This window comes from Anomalospiza imberbis, chromosome 8 (genome assembly GCF_031753505.1).
Source record: "Anomalospiza imberbis isolate Cuckoo-Finch-1a 21T00152 chromosome 8, ASM3175350v1, whole genome shotgun sequence".
NCBI lineage: Eukaryota > Metazoa > Chordata > Aves > Passeriformes > Viduidae > Anomalospiza > Anomalospiza imberbis.
Window position 1 is genome coordinate 14,046,710 of NC_089688.1, and position 26,175 is coordinate 14,072,884.

The 26,175-nt window shown below is 38.3% G+C and overlaps 1 long non-coding RNA gene across 5 annotated transcripts in view; it reads right to left on the reverse strand.

Annotated features, from left to right (window-relative positions):
• Positions 1 to 26,175, reverse strand: part of LOC137477960 (uncharacterized) — a 134,922-nt gene that overhangs the window by 87,216 nt on the left and 21,531 nt on the right. The window lies entirely within an intron of this gene.

Sequence of the window (26,175 nt, forward strand, 5' to 3'; positions counted from 1 at the left end):
CATGGTAACTCTTGTAACTCACAAGCAAGGAGGAGGCTGGGCTCAGAGAAGACTCCATAGCAGGATATACATTTTCCTCAGTCTGTCCTGGTCTACACTAGGCAAGCTCAAACACTCAATATGGGCACTCAAAACCACTGTTATAAGAATGCTACAGTGCTTTATTTTTTGCCCAGTCACTCCTACATTATTCCCCTGCAAGCTACCCATGGAGAAGTAAGCCTCATCATGTGAGGTGTTTAGAAACAGATTGGACAAGCATTAGAAGCTGTATTCCAGGGGATTGGCCTCAGGGGACAGATTGGATGACCTCACGCAAATCTTTTTCTTCTCTCTAATTTATGCAGTCTGATGAATACTCATCTCTTACTGAAGGTTCATCAATGGTGCAATGATTGCAATAATCATGATTTGATACAACAGTTTTCTTCCAAATTAGATGGCTAATACAGTCTTTGTCTCATTCCTGTCTTCCTCCTCCCAACTCTAATTAACTTCTCTGTGCAGTGGCTCAGGAATGCATGTAATCCCTCCGGGAAGGGTTTTTCCCTAATCCTCCATGACAGGACTCACAGCATGCTGATATGGACTCCAAAAACAGATGATTCGGTGCAACTAGAGAAGCATGCAGAAGACTTGCTGCAAAATCCTACCCCATTCTGCTCTGCAGCAATTATGAGTTTGAGGATCACCATTTCTTATTTGTTTTGCTTCTTTGGTTCTGGGGGAGGGGTTTTGTTTGCTTTTTACATTAGCATCCAATTGATTTCTGAGTTGACTAAAGAAACAGGTCAAGAACTGTCCAGTTATGTGGGATTAGCATCAGGCAGGTGGAGAACATGAAAGGCACAAACCTTATGTTTTAGGAGTCATAAACTGAACTGCCATCACTGAACACCTGAGCCTTGTGAGGAATCCCAGTAACTCCAGCCACAGAAACAAGGCTTTCAGAAAAGCTGTAGCAGTAGCATGAAACAGCATAGAAGCGCTAATCTGAACTCCAGACTGGATACTAACAGCTAAATTAATTCATAATTATTTCCTTCAGTGATTTAGAGTGAAAGGAAACTAATCCAAGTTAAAAATAATCCAAAAGATTCATACTAGAGTACCACAAAAGGCTGATAAAGAAAAAAAAATAGGTCAGAGTGGAAGGAAACTACCTTCAGAGTAAAAGAGAGTGTCACAGATAGGTGAAAACACAGGAAAAACCATCTAAATTAAACTACCGAAAGTGACCCTGAAGATGATCAATAGTCTGTTTTAAAACTATATGAAAGTAGATGGAAGAGAGACTTGAAGATGACTGTTAATATAAATGTCTAAAAAGTTGCATTTTAAATGTTAACTGAAAAAAACTCACAATTTTTAATGAAAAACAAATTAAACAAAAAAGTTCACAAAGATGATGGGAGTAAGAGATTAGCAGGATGGAGCCTGCTGAACCTGAAGCACTAAATTGGGTACTAAATAATACCAGTAATAAATTAGACTGTAGGTGAACAAATAAAAATTCCACCATCCAGTAAGGTCCAGGAATCCAAAAATCATTCCTCACAAGTGACAACATACTGAAACAAGTGCTGTTGAAAAAACAAAAGTCAAAAATAAGAGAGCCTATTTCCATAGTTTATTCAGATTCCTGACTGATGAGAATCCCTAGTTCTAAATTAAACATTGTGCTATAGAAAAATAAAGGATTGGGGGTGTTTTGAACATTGGTCTGGAAATGAGCAGGTTGTCAGATTTTGGACAGTTCTCCAAATGTTCCATACGAGCTACATGAGAACTATTCTGTCACTGTTCAAATAAGAATCATATAAAAATTTATCCTGAAGTTCTGAATATTCAAATTATGCCACATTAAGCACTGCTATCATCCTTGTCTGTAACCTTTTAGAAACACCACTCCTGTAAATTATTATAGCAAAGAGGAGTGTGTAGTAACACGCTTTCAAATTGACAGGACCCTGAATGAATGATCTCAAGAAAGTTGCTTGCCTTTCTCTTTTCCCCAAGAAAGCATTGCATGAAAACCAAAACAGCTAAATATACACACCACAGCAAGCCAAATTTCCTGACATCAGAGCCAAACATGATGACGGATTGCATTCATCAATTCAAGGAATTCAGAATTTGGAGTTCCTTCACAGTGACTCTCACCATGTCTAAAATATGACAGCAGCTTCCTGGGAGATGCCCAAAGGATTCAATGTACAAGACAGACAGTGATGAGAGGGTTCAGGGTGCAGAAGAAATTGTGATACAACTTGACTGGTTTTGGTTTGGTATAAAAAGAGTACTATTTTACTATAGAATTTCACAACTGAATTAATATCTGGTCATTAAACCATTTAACAAAGCATTTTTGATCCATTATATAGATTTAGAAAAGAGAGCCAAGGTAACTATTAAAAACATACAGTTGAACTGCTATAAATATAATATATGTAAATAAAAATAGCTGCCAATGACAGCAGCCAGCCACTCACATTTATAGGCTGCTGCTGTCCGTCACAAAAGCAAAATTTCTCCAGAAGATGATGCTGAGCTCTGGCATCAGTGGTTCAAAGTGGGGGGGGGGGGGGGGGGTCTTACTTCCAGCATCAAAATAACCCAATTTAATTGAGTTTCACTTATGAAAAGGACATGTATTCTGTGAAAACAATTGCATTTTTTACTTTTCCATCTGCCCAGCTCTCCACACCTTCTACTCTATCCAGAGAAACAAAAACCATAAAAGGAAAATGATTGACATAAACATGTCAGTTTCACATGTTTTAGCATGAAAAAGAGTGAAATTATTACAGACTGAATATAGACAAACACAAAGCATGTAGCAAAGCAAATTAATTCCACTGAATCTCCAAAAATATTTTTTCTTAAAGATTACAGATAAATATAAAAACAACACTAAATAAGAGAGATCCTACTTGAATAGTCAAAAATACCCAGATTTAATAAGAATTCATCACAAGTAGCCAGCAAAAAAAATAAACCATAAAACATATACATGCAGGAGAAGTGTTCTAAGTGATAGAAGTGGAAGAAGAAAATGAAAGGGAGTAGAATGCTTTACATAAGACTAGGGAATAGTAACTATATCCTGTACAGCAACTAAAATTCTTTTTAACACACACCTAAATCCCCACTCAAAACCCCACTCTTAGAGGATGACAAGTTACAGAGAAAAATTAAACTGTCAGGCAATTTAAGACTGCAAGTTATGATTATCCTAATCAACTTAATACCCAAAACTGAGGAGTGTAAAAGAAAGCAGTCATTAAATTCCCCTTCAAAAGGGCCACAACAACATAAACATATGATTTAATAGTCAGATAAAGTTATAATAGCCATCTCATAGGGAAAAATCCAGTGACTCTTGGGTTCCTCTGGATTTGCAGTAGGTGAAGCTTAGATTAGAATCCACCCTTCAGTATATTGGCTATTCAGGCATAAATCTACATGAACTGAAAAATATTTATCTTCAGGAAACCACGGAGCAGCCCTTAGAGCCATGGATGTATTTTTAAAGCCCTGTGCAGCATATGAGCAACATTGCTTCCTTTCATGATCTGCCACGTTGGTCTCCTCTGCAGAGTTACTGTAAAAACACTGATGTGAGGTTCCATAGTTCATGTCTTTCAGTAACTTCAGATCAAATGTAATGAATTTATAAAGAGAGGAAAAATATTTTTTCTCCCAGCCATCAACTCTGAAAACTCATCCCAAGCTGAGTTTGCTCCTCCAAACCCCTAACCCCTCCTGATTACTAATAATTACAAATTAAGGTCCCACCGAGCAAGCCAGGTCTCTACGGCAAAGCTCCAGCACATTCTCACTGTCCCCTCTGGGCTTACACAGGTGGAAAAGATCCACAACAGGAACACACTGCACTGTTCAGCAGAGGCATGTGACAAACCCAGTAGAGCTACCAGCTCCCCTCCACCCATTTAGTTTGTATTCAAAAATACTGCAATGAATGCCACTAAGAAACAATTGCTTTACTTGCCAGGTGGAGTAAAATACCAGACTAACTTTTCCAAGAGTTTTTGGTGTATTTTGATGACATTTAAATTGAGTAAAGAAGAATGTTTTACTGAATTTTTAGATAAGAGAGAAGGATATTTTTTGCTGCTAGCAAATTATATATTCCTACATGAATCCAGATGAAGCAATATTTCTGTACTTATCTTTATTTATTTCTGTGGTACATGAACTGTCCTGAGTCAAAATTTTCCTTAGCAGTACAATTTATAACAAACAAGGAACTTCCCCTTGAAGGAGAAAGAAATTCGGAGAGGAGGGGTGGGGTGTGGAAGTCCTCTCTTAATTTTAAATAAGAGATCATCCAGTGTTAATGCTGCTGAGGGCAGTACATTATGAATATAACTTGACTTATTACTTCTGTTACAAGATAAAAAGTTATTAATCTGATGATGAGCTGCAGGGTATAAAAATCTGAAAGTGATTGCTTAGTTTGACACAGTTCTACCCTATCTTAAAACATGTAGGATTCCCTGGGCTCCTGTAGAGGAAAGTTCTTAAAGGATTAAGAAGTAGGGTCAGAGACAATGCTATTTGTTCAAAATATTTTTTTTAACTTATTTAGTTATTCAGGTCTATAGTCTCAAAAAATAACTCATTAGTCCTGGGAAATACTGTCAATATTATAAATGAGAACAAAAAGACAGGAGCATGGAAAAATAGTATTAAAGTAGAAAGCTTGTATAACATGGGCTTTATCAGTAGTGAGAAAAAAATTCATTAATCAAAAGTTAGTTAAAAGCTTTCCTGCTCACCCCATAACTTGATAGTCCTCTTCAGTCTGGCAATTTATTTATAAGAATAGACAGAGGGCCTTGTCTTATAGCTCTGTCTGATTAGATCCATCTTACAGCTTCTCAGCAGTGCGATATTACAGCTAACATTGATGAGGAAATGAAATACTTTCAAATACTAAAAAGACCTTCAGTCAAACAGGTCTTTACTTGCATGATATAAACATGAACAGCGGGGCAATGGAGCATAGAGTGTAATTTGTGGCAATGGGAATGACACAGAATCAGAGCCAGAAACTTCAATGCGAAACTTCAAACAAGAAAGGAAGAGGTGGCTTTCTAGTTTATGAGTGTAAATATTTCTCAGCAGCCAAACATTGTTCTTTCTTATACAAAATATCTGGAAATGAGATACAGCAATCAAGTGCTAAGCACAGATTCCCTGGACTAATTATGCCAGAAAACCTGACATCCAACCAGACTACAAATTTCACTGCAAGAGGAACTGCTACAGAATTTAACAATACAAGCAGCTGTTCTTTTACAGATGCCAATGTAGGTCTCTTTTTAAGGTAGTATTTAAGATGTGCAGACAATTGCGTGCCATTACACAAGATAATTCAGTAAGATATTCATTACTAGTGGGTCATCATTCACTTTATCAAGGAAGAAGCCAATATTTCTCAATATTCCTGGGACGCTGATGTTTTCTTTCATTAAACAATACACGCTGGTGCGAAGCTGCAAAATAGATGGTTCCTGACCTAACTCTATAGACAAGGTAACACAAACAAACTTTGGTATTCTTGCCAAGCATAAATATTTTCATTCTTGGGATTGACTTTGTACAGAATGCTGGTCCTATAATAAATTCAACTTCAGGACATGACTTTTTGAATTAAACCCAAATCTACTGTTTGCATTGGAAGATTCTAATGAAGCCAGTCATCTAAATGGATATGATTCAGAACTGAAACCCAGAAAAAACATTACTTTTGGTTAAAAGCCATGTCATCATTGAGAGTTCCAACCAAATCAACAAAAAACTAGTTGAAAGAAAGATATCTTACACTATCCAGTGAACTGAAAAGTATCAAAATAATCAGCTACACCATAACGACTGGAACATTGACACTGGTTTCTGTGATCTAGAGCAACTTCCATCAGCTCATGTGCAGGGAAGCAAAAAGTTTTGGCAAGTGTCACAAGCATTATTTTTGCAACAGTTACAAAAAAAAAAAAAAAAAGCGCCTCACATAGAGAACCAAAACAGTCACCTAAGTCATCTACTGAATGGTCTACTTGACTTCAGTGGAGACCAGACCTGAGCAAGGAAACCAGGCCTGAGCAAAGACTGCAGGAAGAAACCACACCAGGTTACCGTGAAGAGAATGAGCAGAGAAAACAAACAAAAATTTCAAGGAACATTGGCAGATGATTTCCAAAATAATGGAAGGAATAAGAAGCTGGATATGCAAGTCCTCTGTACTGACTAAGAAATGTTATCCCTTAAGCAAAAAACCAGTGACCTAGACAGGGCTCCAAACATGATACACACTGACTCTGGAGAAACTCAGGAACTCATGATCCACACTAGATAGGAAAGTAACTTTGATTTGACAACTTTTCAGTTTTCCAAGGTGCCAAATTCCTGAGTAATTAGTCAGAAAACATTATGAGAAACCACTAGCAGAACCTGGTACTATTTTTATATTATATCCTTCTTCACACATCTTTTACATGTACTTGGTGTTTTAAACATTGACAGGGCTCCTCTGGGACTCTTAAAAACTGGCAAGAATTTTTCAAACATGAAGAAAGTGGGGAGTGGGGAATAGGCAAGGCAAAAGATTCCTCGCCTTTTTTCCACATCTGGTCTTCTAAATTCTTAAAGACATTTAACTGATTGTTTCCAAGCTGAATAAAGTAGGACCCACTTAAATAAATGGAAGGAATTTGCAATATTAATTATAGGAGCCAGAAAAACTGTTCAGTATCTAAACCTTGCCATTGTATCAATTACTAACTGTAACTGCCCTTTATTAAATTCTATTCTGTTTATGGTTTATGAAATAATTTGAACTCTGACTTATCTGAAATTCAAGTTGCTCGTGATAACTTTGTTAATTCACTACATTGAAACATTGATGCATTATAGGTTTCAAATCAAGAAGAAAAGAATCCTAAATTCCCATTAGTAGGACCTTTTCTTATAGCAAGCAGCAAAAAGAAACCCTTAAGGTTGTGCACATGGAACAAAGTAGAAAGGAGACTTCAGAGACAAGGTTGCCTGAAGACAGTAACTGACACACCTCAGTCTAGTGCTGTAATTCTGTGATTTCTTCTTTTTTGTCCTGCAAGCAGGGAAACCTCTGATTCTTCCACTATTGTGGTTTGACCACTGCCTAAGCATATCTATCAAATGTGAAACAATTGTATGTAAATTCTAGCCTGAAGAAGATTATACCTATCTGTCCTGGTGAAAATACAATATGACCCAAAGAATATTTAAGATAGAAATTTGATGCTGGACAAAAAGCAATTCTTTTCTACATCAGTATATCAAATAAAATTCACTACATTACTGATGAAGATTCATCATCACCTAAGTGGCTTTTCAATGCTTTCTTTGAAATGCATCCATATTCTTGAACACAAAATTTAGCAATTCACAACCAGACCCTGTTAAAAGAAGATTTCAACTAGACAGTAAAATTACTTTTCAGATGACAAATACAATTTTGTCAACAATAAAACCGTCTGGAATATTGATTTTTATGATGGAATATTTAATTTAACTTCTTAGGTTTGCCAGTTAGGCTGTATTTCATTCTGACTTTTGATTTTGTATTACATTTTAATAAAATATCGGCATATATAACCTTACATGAGGCTAAAGTGTTCCAAGATAAAAGCATTCTGACATCTCTAAAATGAAGTGTTCCTGATTTTTCATGCCATGTTTAATCTTACATCCAATGAGAGAAGAAAAAAATGTTTTTCCAAAACATACAGCTACCCTCAGGGATAGCAAACTTGTCAGCTAGATACATCCACAGAGTGTGGCTTCATGGCATTAACTTGCTAGATCCTGATGCATGGGGCATCCACAGACAACATTCAGCACTGTCTCCATGCCTTAATGATAAAATCCAGAATCAGAACTGGAAATGAAATGACATTCTACTTCTTTCCACAGATAGTCTAAAGTATTATCAAGTATTTGCATAATTTGGAACTGTTTTGTACCTAGAGAGGATTTTGGTCTTGAGCACCTTTCTCCAGAACAAAATTTGTACTAAGAGCATAAGGGAAGAAAGGGACTTGCAGGCAGAACATGTTGCAAGCCAGCAGTTTCAAAGCAGCACATTACAATTTTGTCAGCTGAGAAAATTAAAGGCCTTCTCTACACTTTTGTTGAAACCAGCATTCAGTGAGTTCAGTGGCTAACACAAGCGCAGAAATGCATTTCAGGTATACATTTGAATGAGTTGCACTGGTACGTGTGGTGACTATCATTTGTCAAGCAACCGAAATTAGAGAGCACCAGAGGGGAAAAAAAGGACACACAAAAAGACCTAGAACTTCTCCACCCCACTATTATTTCATACTCTTATGAGGCCAAGACTCCCCATAAAGGAAATACTCAAGCAACACATCCTCGTGAGCAGGCTGATAAATGACTGTTTCAGATGGCTGCACTGCTCATTATCACTTGCATGTTCAAAGTCAAGAGAAAATGAACTTTTTCCAAAACTGTTATTGAGAAGCTTCTGCCTGGATATGTGCATTCAGACATTGTTTCAGACTACTTTCACAAAAAAGAAAAAACATTGTCCATCTGCCAGCTAAAATGTGTTTTATGAAAATACAAATTCAATTTCAATGCTGCCAGCTGCAGTATGGTGATGGCATTGATGATATCCCTTTTGATCCACAAGTCTGCGAATCACCTTCCTAAGAACACAGAGGCACAGGCTGTGTGGGACAGCAAGAGTGTCACTGTCTACTGAAGGAAGCCCCTCACATTTATAACCAGTCAGCTGACCAACCAAGCAGGCTTAAGGATAAACAAATCCTTCTTCCAAAGTGCCAGACCACACTGCTTTGTGTAGATGCTGCCCTCCATTATTACACACCTAAGCAAGGAAGCTTTTAGCATCTGTTGACCTGATAAAGTGGCCACCTTTTTGACACAGGGCTCTTTAAAAAACAAAAGGAGGATGCAAAGGATAAAAGTCACCTACAGTAACTAGTCAAAGAGAAGCAACTGAAAAACTACAAGCAACTAAACCAGCAACATTAACCCATTATTTTCTATGTGCAAATTCCTCATGTTAAACTCAGCAAATTGCTGATGTTTCCTCTTAAGGCTCATGTGTCATTACTGATGACACATTATTTTCCTTTTGCTCCAAATTCTGTCATGCACAGAGTAAGCATTTTCCCCAACCCACTTTGTACCATGTGACTGCTTACATGCTTAGACAAGCAGCACATTAGGCATCAATGACATTACCTTAGGCCAACGACTCTGAGGTGCATTCAACAGCTTTTTTATATTATTAGGACAACTTAAAAAATACAGCCTACTTCCCTTCCATGAACTAGCAGGAGATTGAAGGCAAGTGCAAGGTTAAGACCTCGTGAAGAGTTGGAGGAACTATTCCACATGGTGGCAGCAGTGGTCTAAAATACAATGAAGTTCCATGTTCCAAGACTTAGTCACACCTGCTTCAAATTCATCTTACAGAAAGAGAAGGGTTCCTTTCCTTGATAACCTCCCATAGTTTAGTTTCTTTTAAATAGTAATAGAGTTGTCTCTCTGCTCTTTTTCCATGTGATTTTGAACTAGGATTGAAAACAACTTTCAAGTAAAGAAAAAAGTCAAAACAGTTTCTTTCTTCAGTGAGATTGGAATAAATACAAAACAATAAGCTAAACAGTAGTCTTAGAGGGAAATTACTTCCATCCAGCATATCCACTGCATTCCTCCACCAAACTTTCATAAGAATGATATGGAAAAAATGTCACTTTCTGTGGTGGGTTGACCTTGGTGGTCACCTGGCATCCAGCCAAAGCCACAGTATCACTACTTTTCTTCAGGTGGACAGAGGGAATATAAAAAAAAAGGATCAAGATAAAGACAGGGAGAGATCACTCAGCCATTACAGTCACAAGCAAAACAGATTCAGAGACTCTATCCCCCACCCCCACGCCCTTCTCAGGTTTAATTTTACTCCAAATTTCTCTACACACACACTCCTCCACACCCTTCCTCTCAGCAGCACAAGGAAACAGGAATGGGGGTTGCAGTCAGTGCATCACATATCATCTCTGCTGCTCATCACTTTTAACAATAATTGACACAGCTGCAGACTAGTATAGCATCCTTTTTAAGTTGATGGTGGGTTTCAGAGGGGTTTTTTTTTTTGGCTTGTTATGGGGGGGGAGGGGTTAAATGAGGAGAAAAAGACAAATTACTCCATCTACACAGTTGGTGCACAAGTTATCTGCCTTTCTCTTCGTGGTTTCCTCTTTGCTTTACCACAGATTTTCTGAAATTAAGTTGCTATGCTGAAAACTACAAACAGAAACTAAATGGTCTCTGCTTCTTTTAACGGTAGGTGAAGTAGTTCTAGGAATTTCCTGCCCAAAGCAAACTAGGAAATGAATGGTGCTCCAAGCTCAGCTGCTTGTGCACCACAGCCACCAAGCATTTCTCTACTCTAAACAACCACCTGCTCCAAATGCATTCCAGTGCCATCTGCCCCTTGGATGAGAGAATACATAGCCCTTACAAGAGCCTCTGGTGACTTACACCAGAGAGTTCATTGGTCTCCCAGTCATGAGACAGGCAGAGGAAAGGGCAAGTACTTATTAGAGCAGGGAATTATTCATATTTGGCTATTAGAGATGAAAATGCCCCAAAACTGCTCTCCAGTCTTAAGCAACATAATCAAATTTCATAAGGAAGGCTTTCCTACACAGACTTGAAGCATGAGAGAAAGGAGGGCATCAGCTGAAGGAAAGGCATTTATACCCAGTCAGCCTAAGCAATTGCACTCTTAGTTGTGGCCTTGGAACTTCATTTTCCCTTGGGCATCTTCTGCCTGCTCTTTGCCAAACTTGCTGCTTGTGTTTTAAACTCACCTAGACCATCTTGATCTTCTGAAACCCTTTATTAACAAATAACTACCTTGAACTGAAACAGAGCTATTTCCTTTTGAAAATATAAGCACCTGCAGCTTAAACTGAAGAGCAAGGATTTCTGACCTAGTGGCTGATGGTACTTTTGTGGATAAACATGGAGAAGCCATGACATTTAAATGCTAGACAGTGGGTGCAAATGTTTTCAATGTGTCTCTGAAGACCTCTGAACCAACAGGATCTTCATCATGTCCCCATGGAACTGCTGCAACAGCCACAGATAATAAGATGTTCCACAAGTAGAACTTGTTCCTAGTTTGTAACACAAGAACATCGTCATTCACAATTACAGCTCTTCATTTAAAATTGCCTACAGAAAGGGGGTTTTTTTAATTATTTTTTGGGGTTTTTTTTGTTTAGCATGTGCAAATACGCTAAATATTCAGTTGTATAGATTGATTCAGGTCTGGGGAAGAAAAGATCTTTTAAAATTTCAGTAACTAGTTTAAAGCTCATTTTCCCTTTTCCCTTCATACTAGTGTGTTTGAAAAAGCAAAATCCATTTATTACCCCCGAATTTATCATCAAAACAAGACTGACATTAATTGCATTCTGTTATTACAATCAGAGGTCATTTGTGCTTTTCTTTATAGAGTCTGCAGCTCCTCTTTTTACAGATATTCCATGTGGGCTAAATAACATTAGGAAAGCTAAGGTCAAAGCCAGTCATTTCAAAGGAATAAAGGGAAAAAATTACAAGACATCTGGTGAGAACAGTTTATTAAAGGAAGCAAGGCGTTTCTTCTGAGATTACACCAATTGAAGCCTAAATTGGGGAAGAAATCCCAGAGGGAGACATGCTCCACTTGATAAATCAATACTGCTCAGAGATGCAACAGATTTGATCCTGAATTTCAAATAGATGATAGCATCTCACATTCCAGGAAACTTCCCTACAAACACAAAGTTTTGATTTCCATAAAGCGCCTTTGGATTTTCTCTCCCTTAAGCTCTTCTGTTTCCCTGCAATAAAGCAGTCAGATATCCTGTTCAGGGGTTTGCCACTTCCAGGTCATCCCAGCTATTTGTCACCAGCCTATACCTGCCCTCACAGATATGTTCTCTCAGGTCTGCTGGTGTAAATGCTTGTGAAATCATTTCCTTAAGCAACTTCAAATAAAGTTATTTGCCTAGGTTAAACATATTTTTCTAAGACAGCTGATTGTAACCACTGTCCATTCAGCAGCCTGAAAAGGAAGGTGGTCCAGCTCAATGATCAGCCCTACCCTGGGGCTCAGAGTCTGTGTTTCTCAGCTGGGTCTATTAATCCAGCTCAAGTGGCCCTACAGCTGAACATGAAACTACAGCTAAGGCAGCACTTAATCATGAGTGCAGCAGAATAAGGGATATGGGGCTGAAAATCCAATAAACCAGCACTGCCACTAAACTTTGTATTGTATAATCATAACACAGACGTACACAGAGGACTTTTATGAGATACTTTTATGAGTGATTGTGTCTGCCTATATATATTATCTTGGGTAACATACACAGTTGGGTAAGAGTTACTCTATATGTGCAAAAACACCTGTGTAACAAGCTTTTCTCCTGAGCTTGGCTATCTGCACCTCAAAAATAAGTTTATGCAACCCTACACCCACCTTGGGCTGCAAGATCATGGTGAAAGAAAGATGGTGTTGCATCTCTCCCACCTGTCCCAAATGCCAAAAGGTAGCCCTAAAAAAACTATGCTATTCAACTGGGTTTTTTACAGATGCTAAAGATATGGTGGAGAACCCCCTCTTCCTCCTCGCAGTGATTTAATCAACTGTTATGAACATAACGCATTGTCTAGATTCTTTCCTTTTCAGCCAAATACCTATTTAAAGACTATGATCTATTATTTGCATGGCTTCAAGTTAGAGCAAAAACTGTACATGGCCATCTGAAATATCTATAGCCTGTAGGTTTGCCTCAGGCTAAACCATCTCCTGCACTAGTAGTCAAAGCAAGTACCATCTCATTTATTAAAGATGTGTTGCATTCACATATCTCCAGCAGCTGCTGTGGCTAACTGCATAAAAGATAAACTACACTCAACCATTTTGGATGATGTTCACATCAGACTTTTGTGCTCCCATCTCAAAAAACAGGTTAGGAAGAAACAAACATAGATTTTTAAAAATTTTTCATATGAAAATCTGGAATTATTTAGGACTATCATCTAGAAATCATGGCCTCAAAAAAGCAGGGACAATACAAACAGGCTCAAGTTCACCAATCTTTGGAACAGAGATCCCAGTCCAAGATAGGATAATCAGAATAAATAAAGTCATCATCAAAGCTTACCCTTTAGACCAGTGTCCTTAATTTAGCCATTTGGATTTAAAGGAAACTGGATGTGGCAAAGTCCTTTCCACAACTACAGGTAATATTGCATCCAGCATGAGAGGATACCATGCTGCCTTTCAGTGACCCAAGTACTACTGTTCAGCACATCACTATTCCTCAACCTATTACAAAACAGAGATAACACACCAGATCTGTAGGCAAACAGCTGGAACATGTCCAAGTCACATTCAGAAGAGAACACCACTAATCATACACCTTTACCATGGAGTCACCCTGTGCACTTCAAGGAAGCTACACACAGACTCAATCAGGCCTGAACCCAAGAAGCTCCCACAGCTTCCTTTCTGGATATGGTGCTGGAAGCTGGTATTGACTGAAGACTTAGTGTTTTTTCCCCACTTGGTTCCTTTCAAATTTAGTGGTATCTAGCTCACACAGCAACAGTAATCTAATATCCACATTGCTATGACAGGGAAGTCTATTTAGCCTTTTCCTCCGAATTTATTCCTAACGGCCCCATTTCTGCTCTGGTGCTTCTCAGGCCTAGTCTTTAGGAATAGGAGGAGCTTTTCCTTTCTTACCATGCTACTCTCTAGGGCTACATGTTCAGACAATAGAGCCCTAAATTGCTTTTGGCATCTTCTCCAAAATCCATCAACTTTATAAAGCATGCAACGACAGAAGCCAACCACAAGAAACTCCAAAATTCCATAGGTTTGATGAGAAAAATCACTATGTGAACAGTCTGCACAATATCAGGTAAAAAACATTGCAAATGACCTCAGGATGCTCCCAGAGCAGAGCATCTACACCTACATGCCCCCCTAGTTACAGGGCCTTTTTCATAAAAAAATGTTAAAGAAAAAAAAAAAAGAAATTAAAGAAATAAACCCAACCCAGAAGACCTCCATTGGTAGAGTTTCTACAACCTTTCTGAGTATTCTATTTCAGCATCCAGCTGTCTTTACCTGAGAAGTTCCCTCAGCATCTCAGCTAAGAATACCAAAATTTTGATTTACCTGATCAAGAAACCTGGAAACATGACACTGGATAAAGCCTCAAGTTTAAATGCTCAAAAATTCAGCTCATCATTACCAAAATAAGTAGTTTTCTGAAAATGCTGAAGTGCACATTTAATAGAACAGACACAGATTCAGTGGGAACAAGACCTGTTTGCAGGAGTCAAGGATCTGGTCTGTAGCCCTGGGCAGGGGAGTCAGGGGGAAATTAAATTCTTTAATTAACTTAAAGTGTAGATTGTAATGAATAAGATACAGAAGAAACCAATGATACTCCTGCAAGAAGAGCAAAAGACAAAAGATAAAGCTTGAGAGAAAACTACTTGATTAATTTCAAAGCAGAAAATATTTATCTTCTGATAGTTCTGCAATAGGAACTTTTCCTCTATTGTTCAGGATGACTAATATACTACAGATACTATGTTTTATCTGATGGATATAGATTCAGTACAGTGAGAGCTACTCCTTGCAGTATTAGTGAAGAGGCACATGCTGATAAACTTTGAGATGGCCTTGTTCTGAAGCTCAGGCAAACCAGAAATCAGCTTACTCATAAAAAGGCAGCACTTAAATTGTGTATGCAAATCTTACATATAAATTAGCTTGCAATAAGCTGAAGTTTTAGCAGTATTCTTGATGACACAATGTGGTTTCAAGTCACACAAATTAAAGTCAGAATTAGAACAACTTTGATATGTCAAGAAACAATAGTTGCATTATATAATTTTCTTAAGCTACATGTATATTTAAAATTAAAGAGGACAGTATTGAGAAGTGGGTTTCTGCCCACTTGTCTCTTTTCAGCCTATAAATTTTTCCTTCCATTTTATGGCCAAGAGCCTACACTAGAACCTGAATTCATTTCTCAGCCCTGCAGTTTAATTCCTGGAGGGCCTCTGTCAGTCATTTAACCTTTTTTAAGCCAGGGTCTCAATTACTTCTGTATCTGTCAACTCAATTGCTCTGTCTCTGAAGAGCAGTGATAGTACTTATCACATCTTGCTTTTGCTTGTCTCATCCAGTAGCAAACTTTTTGAGCAAGGACTGATTCTTAATATATGCCAATACAGCACCTACCAAGCTGGGGTCCTCTCCGTTGGCTAAAACAAAAAAAACACCCCAAATTCCTTTCCCTTCCCTATCACAAGAAACTCCAAAATGTTGCTTGATTATGTATTATTTCTTTTCCAGATGGATTTTTTCCTCCAGTATCTTCCAGCATCATTTTATGTGAAAGAAGGCAGCTAATCCTACAGCAAAACAGAGGGAGGAGGACTTCATGCATCAACCACCAAGCTCTACGCCACCTCTGCTTGCAGCACAAACCCAGTTGTTGTGTGTATCCAGTGGAGGAAATACTGCTCGGCAGAGGAGTCACCATCCATGTTCCAGAAGAATCAAGAACAGAAAAAGCTTTTGCACTGAAGCAAGTTCAGGACCAAGGATTTTGAGTGATTTTAAAAGATGACCCAACCTGAGTCTTCTGCACAAAAGCAGGAAATATTTTCTAAGGCCAGTAGAGCAGATATAACAACACAAAGTGATCAAAGTATGTCAGAGTTAGAAGATCCTCCAGTGATTCATACCCTACCCTTACCTCTGGCCACCATGGCAGAATTACAAAATAAAAGCCTGGGGTACACAACAGGTAAAATGAGATGTGCTAAGTGTCCCCCTTTGGGCTTTATTTCCCAGTTTAGATGGCAAAAGAAATAAGACAGTTAATGATATTTAGCTTAATATCAGCTTCTGGCTACAAAGATGCAGGATTTTCTATAGGCACTGCTGCTCTCACCACACAGCAGTGGAATTACAATCACTTGGGCTCCTTGCAGATTGCTCCTGACAGCAGCTTGATTTAAGGGCTCAGGCATACCTGAGATATTCCAATAAGTACCTATTTAACCAATATTTTCTGAAGACAACTACACATCTGTTCTACTCAAATCTTCCTAAGAGTCTACATTTTTCATTTCCACTTGTTACTGTGCCTTGGACCATCAGAGTTTTTCAAGAGAAGAAGCCCTTGCCTTTCAGCACTGTGATTATAATCATCTGACTAAAAAAAGGCTAAAAACATGATATATATAAAAATATGGCATCGTTTCCAAGTGAGACACTTAACTCCTTTAATCAAATTCATAACAAAACAGTTACTTGAGTTTTCAATGTCATAATGTCAATTTCCAATTGATCTGGCAAATACAGAGACACAGAAAAGGAAGGTGTGTAAAGTCTCCTTAAAAGAATTTCCCTAATTTTCATTCAAATACGAGCATTCAAAAAAATACCCCAATATATCCAAGCTAGAAATCAAATTCCATTGGTAAGGCATGAAATTCTTATCTGGCACAAACAAAAATCTCTTTCCAAAGATCCCATCAAGACATGACAGGAATCTTGGACAAAAGCCTGAGGCAGGCACACAAATTCTGAGTGAGATAAAATACCTGTTAAATTTTATAGTCTAATAGTGCAAGGATTCATAAAAATATATAAAAAGTTACCATGTAATTTTGCCAAGACATGAACTTTCACTTTTTCTTCATGCCAGAGTCCCAGAAGTTATTTTTCTAGCATATATTTTACTTATATCAGAAATTAATATGGCTCATCAGAGCAGCTTTGGTGTGATGGTTCTGTGCTAAGATAATACCCCATGTATAATAATTTGCATTAAATCTTTTTGCTAAATACATATTGTTCCCATCAGTGAACAAACAGCCTATCCAAACATCCAGATAATTTGTTTTAACAACATGTTACTGTTCTCGGGTAATGCAACAAAGCAGGCAATCACAGATGAGCGAGCAATATGCCAATAAAATTGAAAGAAATAAATTAGTATCATGGTAACACATGTGTCTTCACAATTAATAAATTCCACTCCATCAGTCTGTGATTTAATTATGCATTATGTATAAGGCTACCATGAATCATTCATGTATTCTGTTAACTAAATGGCTAGATACAAAGCTTACGATGAGACTATTTACGTAAGTGTTCATGAAGAGAAGGATCCTTAATTAATTTTTCGTTCCTAGGGTTTTTTTTGTTTTTTTTTTTTTTTTTTTTGAGGGAAAAGGGGCCTTTTGGGGTGTTACCAAGGGAGGATTTTTTTTTTGGGGGGGGGGGGAAGGGGCGGGGGGGCTGGGGTTGGGTGTTTTGTTCTGTTTTGGGGTTTGTTTTTTTTTAATAAAAAAGATACACATTTTGGCTAGACAACATAGCTTTCTTTTTTTACATTCAGGTGTAATTGAGTTTTTACTGCAATAGTCCATAGCTAAGGGTACTAAACAATTTCTTAATGTGCTCCTTCTCAGGAGGTCTAGCTCTGACCAGTATCTGCCAGCAGAACCCTAAATGATGTCGCTCAAAGTCCTGTGTCCCTGTGGTCTTCTCATTTTCCTCACACTCTATTGCTCCTTTCTGTCAAGAACCATCTCTATGAGGACTTCCCATCTCCTGACAAACTGACAGGGCTGCAGATTAAGATGTAATGCTTCCTACAGAGGAGGAAGGCACATATAACAGGTGCAGAACACCAGTCAGGACTTTAGGACTTACATCTAGATCAGTGGAAAAGAATAATACTCAGTCATTCTCTGCTTGGAGGAATTATTTGGTCCCTTACTTTCAGGCCTGATGAAGGGATTTGCCCTTTCACAGTGTCTCCTTTAAAGATCACTCTAAGAGTATTTTGTTTAACTATAATGAGCCATAGATGAAACACTGATACAAGGACACATGACTATTTACCATTTGCTACTTGTCACTAAGACCAAAGTTAACTGAAATCACAGCAGAATTCAACATGATCAGGCATTTTAAGAGGCAAGAAACTCTTACAAAGGCAAAATAAGAGCAGGAGGTCCCCTTCTATCCATCACTTATAGCAGATTTTCTTCTAGTCCTATAATACTAAAACTAAGAACAATTTTGTGAAGACAAAGATGGTCTTGTTCCTGAAGCTACTTAATACACTCTTTCCCTTTAATATCTATTTTATGAATATGACATGGACAAAGGGTCCTGAGAATTCAGTCATATGATAAAGAGTTAGATATTTCTAGATGTATTTTGAAAGTTTATCCACATTCATCCTCCATTTCTAGTGAATTTTCCTGAATAGTAAGAGAAAATGCTGTGACTCCATCACTTCTTGACTGAGGCTAACAGCCTAAGGAACTTTGGAGCCCTTTATGTTAAACTCACCAATAAAATGCTCTGTGTGACCATTATTTAGGTATGTAAACAGGAACTAAGGGGACAAATTTGCTGAAGTTAAACTTGGATTTCTTGACTTTCATTTGTCCAGAAATGCTAAAACATATTACCAAGTACATCCTGCCCTAAGTTGCAAAGTAGAAATACAGTCTGCTCCAATCCTCCAGTTTTATCTGAAGCATCCTGTCTCAAAAGAACACTCCAGGTCCTTCTACAACACATTGCATCAGGCACAAACAATCTGCAGCATGTCCTAATTTCAACCACTGCCATCTCTAAGGCTCCACATGGCCCTTGCAAAGTCAACACTTTTCTCCACGTTATCATTGCCATCATGGATGTTAACTTGACCTTCAGCTCCATGGTCCATACTCATAAAGAAGGGAGATAAGGGGAGACCAAAGTAAATTTAAGAATGTGTTATGCCCATGTCCTCCTTGTTCTAGTTTTGCTCTCTCTGTCTCCACTATGGTTTAACAAATCTTTTCAATTTGCTTTAATAGTGCTGCAATTATCATTTATGATTAATCCTAGCCACAGCAGAAAGCTGCAATCAGAGTTTTTTTTGCTGGAGGGGATGTTGTACTTAGTCCAGTGTAAAAATTTGTAATGCACGCTGACATGCTATGCAAGTCTTGGAGAAGGGTATCAAAAATGAGATATCTGGACTCTTTGGGGCAATAGGGTAAGGTAAAAATGGATCAGGATTTCTGGTTCATCTGGACCATGAAGCTTTATGTGTTTTTGAACATTGCCATTCTGAGTCCATATACAAGAGGATCAGATTTTCATCCCCATTGTTAAGGTGTTGATGTGTATAGCTTTAGTTATGGTGGATAATGCACGAGACAAAAGTTTTCATATGGTGAAGTCTCAGCAGTCTATAAGTTCAAGCATGAGGAAACACAACATCTGTATTACAAGGAAGCTGAAAAGGCAGTTAAAGTGTCAAAGAGAAAATGCTCACAAGGCAACAACTTACCACACACCTAAAAACTTGCTCCCTCATTACTGAGAAAGAAAAAAAGTAGTTTGTGCCCAGCAGCTACATGAATTAGGAAAACTTTCTTAAAAGGAAGATATAACAGACACATTCCACAGAAAATGGTTTGCATTACATACTGTGGGGAATAAAAGTTGCCTACAATATGCTCATGCTTCATACTAGATCATTGTAAGATTTCAGTCCTGTCCAAATATTTAAATAAGAGATTTTAGTGCATGGATTTTTCTAAACAACATTGGACAATTTCTCGACTGTGCACTGAAGCACAGGAAATTCTTTTCTAGACCAGTTGAAAGATTCAGCAGATAAATCCTAGAGAAAATGTCTGTAGCTGTACCAGTTCAGAAGCATGGGATCGCCAGCTTTCTGGGATGCCTTGAAGCATAAGAGCAATGTGTCACAGCTTATTAGAGAAGGGAAAATGGAGGAAGAAGCTTGACAGTTTTCTGGCTAGACTTAGCCTATGTGTATTATGCCAAGTCTGCTCTAGAAAATCACTTTAGTAAAAAGCTTCTTTAGGTTTCTGAACTAGTTTGGTTCCATGAAATATTAAAGATCAGCCATCAAAAGGGAATACGTCACTACAAACATTCCTCTCTCATTCAGAAACATCCCACAGTTAAGTGATATGACATTAATGTCATGTTCTTGCCCTCTTACTTTCCAATGACTGCCTGCTGCCTGGGCCTTTAGAGAAGTCTGGTTGTGAGAGTCTGTTTTTTCCTGAACCTCTATCCAACACAAGAGAAGTGGATGTGGAGTAGGACAAGTTTTCTAGCAAAAGTAAATTGTTTCAGTTGAAGTGAGCTATGAAATCTGAGACACTACAGTTGTACTGGGACATTTTGAGGGAACAAGTAACATACTGGCAGATGGTATTTAACTTGCATGAGTTCAAACTAATGTACACTGCCAAAACAATCTTAACTTCTCCTGTACACTGTTGAGTTGCTAACACAAAGGGGAGCCTTCCAGAGGAGTAAAGGCAGAGGAGTCAACCTGAAAATCACAGTAAAGCTGCCTACTCTCTTCTTCCTCAGAAGAGTTACTAAAGCAGATAGGTTCCCGCTTTCTTGGTTCTGCTTAGCAAAGCTTAAAGACTATCCACACATAGGCAACTTCTAAATCAAACAGTCATCGGAAATACCTAGCTCAATCTTCCCTCTGGAAACACAGGGAAGAGACCAAGATAATTGAAAGCAGATGTAGGAAGATGAGTGGAATCAAGAAGAGGCTGCACAGAAGCTAGAAACATTATTTTTGTCTGTTATAAAGTAGTTTGTGCTCTCTGCTACTAAACAAGGCTACATAAAGGGGGTTCAACAATACCCTTTACTTCCAGTGCCTTTCTAATGCAATGATTGAAAAGCAGTCACCTAAGATCAGGAGAGGTTCACTAATGAAGTTAATGACAGAATGCAATGATGATTACACTGATTCTTTTGAAGTAAAGCAAAATGCAGGACTAGAAGCAAATTTCCAAGATGAAAATCAATTTGGCATCAGAGACTTCTAGTTTATTAAGAAACTAAAATCTGGTAAGAATAACTCAAGTGTGGTACATGGGATTTGGCATTTGAAAAGGACAGTTTCCACAGAGCAGAGTCACACAAATTACATTATCACACACACAAAGCAGAAGCCAACCTCTTCCTGTCATGATGAGAGGTCACCAGCACCCACTACATCTAGAAGTGGTTGTCAGTTTTATAATTAATCTGTGCTGACAGATCCATTAATTGGAGCAGATCACATTGCCCAAGCAATGTAGGTCACAATGTTTTAACAATACCAATACAAAGCAGTCAAGGTTTCAAATGACCTCATGCCACAGCCATTTCTTTTGCAAAAAAGGCCTCCACAAAGTAAAACCCTTGCACCTTTCTCCCTTTCATGGCAGCCTCCTATCATAAGGCAAGATCAAGCTGAGGGCAGATGGGGGAAAAAGGCATTTACTATGCTGGTAAATGGTAGAGGCAAAAGCTGCACTGTCAGTTGCAATTTAATCTTACAAACTGTTTCACTGGAAGTTTTATGTCTAGCAATAAGATTTCCCTGCTGCACCAAAAATAAATCTGTCCATCCAATTACCAGCAAATTATCAACTGTTAACTTCATTAGTGAACAGTAATTTTTTTCCTATCTCACAGGGGGAAAGGAAGACAGAAAAATTCTACCTCTGCCTGACTTAAGTGCAGTTACAGCAAAATTGTTTTCAATTCACAATTCTTCATGTGCCCAGAGTGAGTTCCCAGGTCACTATAGTGGATTGATTTTGAAAGTAACACAAAATTATGGAAACTGGCAATGGCAAAATAAGCTCTGAAAGGAGTAACACTGTTGAATCACAACTACAAACAGCTTCTCTTCTGGCTGCATTGATGCAGGTTTCTTATGCCCTGCAGAGACATCCGTTCTACATCAGACATAGCTGGCCTGAGGACACAGGCCCCTGCAAGGCAAGGACATACTCGGACTCCCAACATACACCTGGGCTGTTCTCAACAGCCCAAAAGGTGAAAGTTTAGCTGGAGCGAGCTTGAAGGTAAAGCATTCGGAATCACAGCTACAAGTTCTTAAAGAACATCTAACCCTTATCTGTTCCTTGGGGAAAACAGATATGATTATCTACAGACTAAGAGACCGAAGCCTTTCTTGCATGAGTTTCCACTCATTCCAGGCACTCCAGTTTTGCATGCTTGTTTAAAGCTGATATTTTGTCATACACAAGAAGCTTTTTGAAGAAACAGAGACATCAGCCTGTACATTCTTGATTGCCACCTACTGGTATTTTACATATTAGAGTAAGGTTTACAAATATGCACAAAATAGAAATTAGGCAGCTTCAGGTAATCTTCACTGAAGCACACAAGGTAAATAATTTTCTAAATCCCAGCTTTTCTTAAGTACTGTGAACAGCAAAGAAAGGAATGAAGCTTCACAAAGCCACTTCACGACTAATTTAAAATATTACAAACTCAAAACCTGATTTTAGAAAAAATATAAAGATGCCCTAGTAAGGGTTTTTCTTCCCACCAGTTTTTATCTCATCGACAGAAAAGACCATCTTCCTGCTTCATTATAATTACAGATTTGAAACTAAAGCTTTAATCTGAGTTGAAGCTTACTTAAAAGGTCTGCAACACAAAGAGGTAGAATAAATAACTTTGCAGATGACACTAAGCTGGGAGCTTGTGTAGATCTATTGGAAGGAAGGAGGGCTCTGCAGAGAGACTTAGATCGGTTAGACGGATAGATAGGCAGAGTCCAACAGCATGAAGTTTAGTAAGTCTAAGAGCCGAGTTCTACATTTTAGCCACAAAAATCCCCTACAACGTTACAAGCTGGGGACAGTGCAGCTGGACAGTGTTCAGGTGGAAAGGGACCTGGGGGTGCTGGTCGACAGCTGGTTGAATATGAGCCAGCAATGTGCCTTGGTGGCCAAGAAGGCCAATGTCATCCTGGCCTGCATTAGGAATTCTGTTACCAGCAGGAGTAGGGAGGTCATTCTCCCCCTGTACTCGGTGCTGGTGAGACCGCATCTTGAGTGCTGTGTCCAGTTCTGGCCCCTCAGTTTAGGAAGGACATTGAGGTGCTTGAGCGCATCCAGAGGAGGGCAACAAGGTTGGTGAGGGGCTTATAACACAAGCCCCGTGAGGAACGTTTGAAGGAGCTGGGGTTGTTTAGCCTGGAGAAGAAGAGACTTAGAGGTGACCTTATTGCTCTGTACAACTTCCGGAAGGGAGGTTGTAGACTGGTGGGGGTTGGTCTCTTCCACCAGGCAGTAACTGACAGAACAAGAGGACACAGTCTCAAGCTACGTCAGGGAAGGTATAGGTTGGATATTAGGAATAAATTTTTCACCGAAAGAATAATAAAGTACTGGAATTGTCTTCCCAGGGATGTGGTAGAATCACCATCTCTGGATGTGTTTAAAGAAAGACTGGACATGGCACTTGGTGCTATAGTCTAGTTGAGGTGTTAGGGCATAGGTTGGACTTGATGATCTTAGAGGTCTCTTCCAACCTCATTATTCTGTGATTCTGTAAATAGCACCTAAGATTTTCAGTAGCAGTTTTCACCAGAAGATCAAGAGTACCAGGACAAGTCTTCTCCTGTACTAGTAATGCTCACTGAGAAAAATTTGTATATTTTGATTTGCATCTTAAAGGAAACCAGAATCCTCAACCCTGTTCACCAGTTGCTGAACTGGACACAAAAAAATGGGAAGTTTATCGGAGGCTACCCAGCAAACCAGAGACATGACCAGGACAGAATACAGGTCATCTCTAATCACTCAACCACAGCACACATTCCCAACCAGAATCCAAGCCACCTTCCCAGCAGAACAATTTCACCAGTGGTGGAGCCAGCCTTGTAGGACTTCTGAAAGTAATCATCCTTTGCTAGGACACAACTTTGCATGACTGTCACTACAGTCAGCTTTAAGAAGTCAATAACAGCTTTTCAGAATTCCAACCTGACTTGTCCTGTGCATTACATTTATTCAGATAGTTGGTCCCTCCTTTCATTCCACTGCTGCAGTGCTAAATGTCAACATGGCAATAATTACGCTACTCAAAACATAAGGAATAAAATAAAATTATCCAGGTTTCACAGGTTTTCCATTAAAACCATGCTTTCTAAAGAAGTCTTTTGCTGGAGGGACAAAAAAGTGTATTAAGACTATACTAGGCTCATAATTATGCTATGGCACCAAGTAAGAAATAAATTCCCAAGTTACAGAAAACAAAAGTCAAAGTCAAGAGAGTGCAGAAAAAAGAATCCGTTTACATCTTGTCTATTTTCCTTGTTTTAATGAATCAAGACAGTGAGAGTTTTACAAAGTAAGAAGAAAAGGAAATCAATCTCTATATTAAGCCATTCATCAAAAAAAAAAACTCCAACATAGTCTATAAACTTAAGTCCAAAATTAGTAGGTTCCTTCTCATATTACTGTTCATCTTTTGCACTGAGTTTCAGGTACTTATGCACCTTAGTACAAAGTAAAGACTTAAATAGCTACATATGATACTCATAGCTTGACACCTTCACAGAAATCACAAGGATTTGCAAGTTTGAAACCTAGATCAGACATTAATTCATTTCAAAATAAAGCATGGTCCTTTGTCAAAGAGAACAACATACTGTGAGATTTGTGCAACCATAAATGGTCAATTCTCCTAGTAGCATTTTGAACTGATATCAGCTTTAGTGTATATGCCAGGGGTTTTTTATGTCTAATGCTTAAGTATTTCTTTGCCTGTTTATTTTAATCAACTATTTGCTGGTAATCAGTAGTGATACTTGACAGAATTTCTAGGAAGAACAAATCTTTATTTTTTAATTTGCTTATTTTTAAGTGAGTTAAGTAAATCAAGAATCAACACTCCAAAAACATTTTTCACACTTGAAATCTAAGAATTCTTCTCAGCAGAAGCCCAGACCTGAGACAACAGTTTCCTAACACTGCAAAGACTAAATCCAGAAATACTAAACCATTAGACAACCACCCTTACAAGCTACCTCAATCAAACTCAAAACAAACATTTCATTCTGCCAGAGTAAGAAACTGAAAATATTATCTTTGTATTTATTTTTCTCCAAATCTCTGCTTAATTTTTGGAGGAGCATAAGAACAAACAACAGTTCCATGCCAGCACAATATGCTTCTTATTTAACTGGTGATCAGACTGTACTCTAAACAACAGTCTCCAACAGAAAAGTGCTTAAAAGTAATAAGCCATATTACAAAATTCTGATTGCAGCCCAGGCTATCTGCTGCTTAATGATAATGTTCACATTTCCTGCCAGACAGAATAGTGATCTGGACCTTTGTCAAGTCACTGGTGTGAAAACAAGATTATCATAGATAGGATTAAGACATAAGCCAGACTTTCTAAAGTTGAGAACAATTTCACCCAGGCTTTGTAATCACTTCATTTCTACTTCAGAAGAAAGAAAATAAATCATCACTTATTTGCTCCTCTTCTATTATTTTCCTGACAACTTCTCTGTAATCTCATAAGGCTCCCTGCATTATGTAACTATCCAAACCATTCTTCCTTTTCTCAGTCTCTTTTCTCAGCAGATCAGATAGAAACTGATGGATCAAACTTCCAAGGGCAAGTTTATCTTTGGTATTCAATATTAGACACCTTCTTTTCAAAGACTAAAGGGTCGAGTATATGCTTATACATATTCTACCTCAAAAAGCTAATGGTAGTTGATGTTGTGAGGATAGTTTTCATTAATTGCTCTCCTAGCAGGACAGGAGGAACAGACTTCAATATTACAATCACTCCACACCAAACTCTTTGAATAAAAATACAGGGAGATTATATTATACAGGCCTCTGTATTGAACCATACACATTCAGGCTAAAATCAGGAGTTAGTCAAGTTGCATGACTACTGTGGAGAGAGAAGTCTGGAAGCCTTCTATGTGAGCCACAGAAAACAGCACTGACACTGTCCCAGCTGCAACTGCTTTGAAGATCTACTAACAGAGCGAACCATGAAGTCAGAGACAGTCTCAAATAAAGAGTCTGAGAGAGAACAGAATATAACCACTTTAATTAAATATTATGCAAGTAGCTGAATGACACTGCGGTGCACAATTAACTGTAGATTCTCACCTA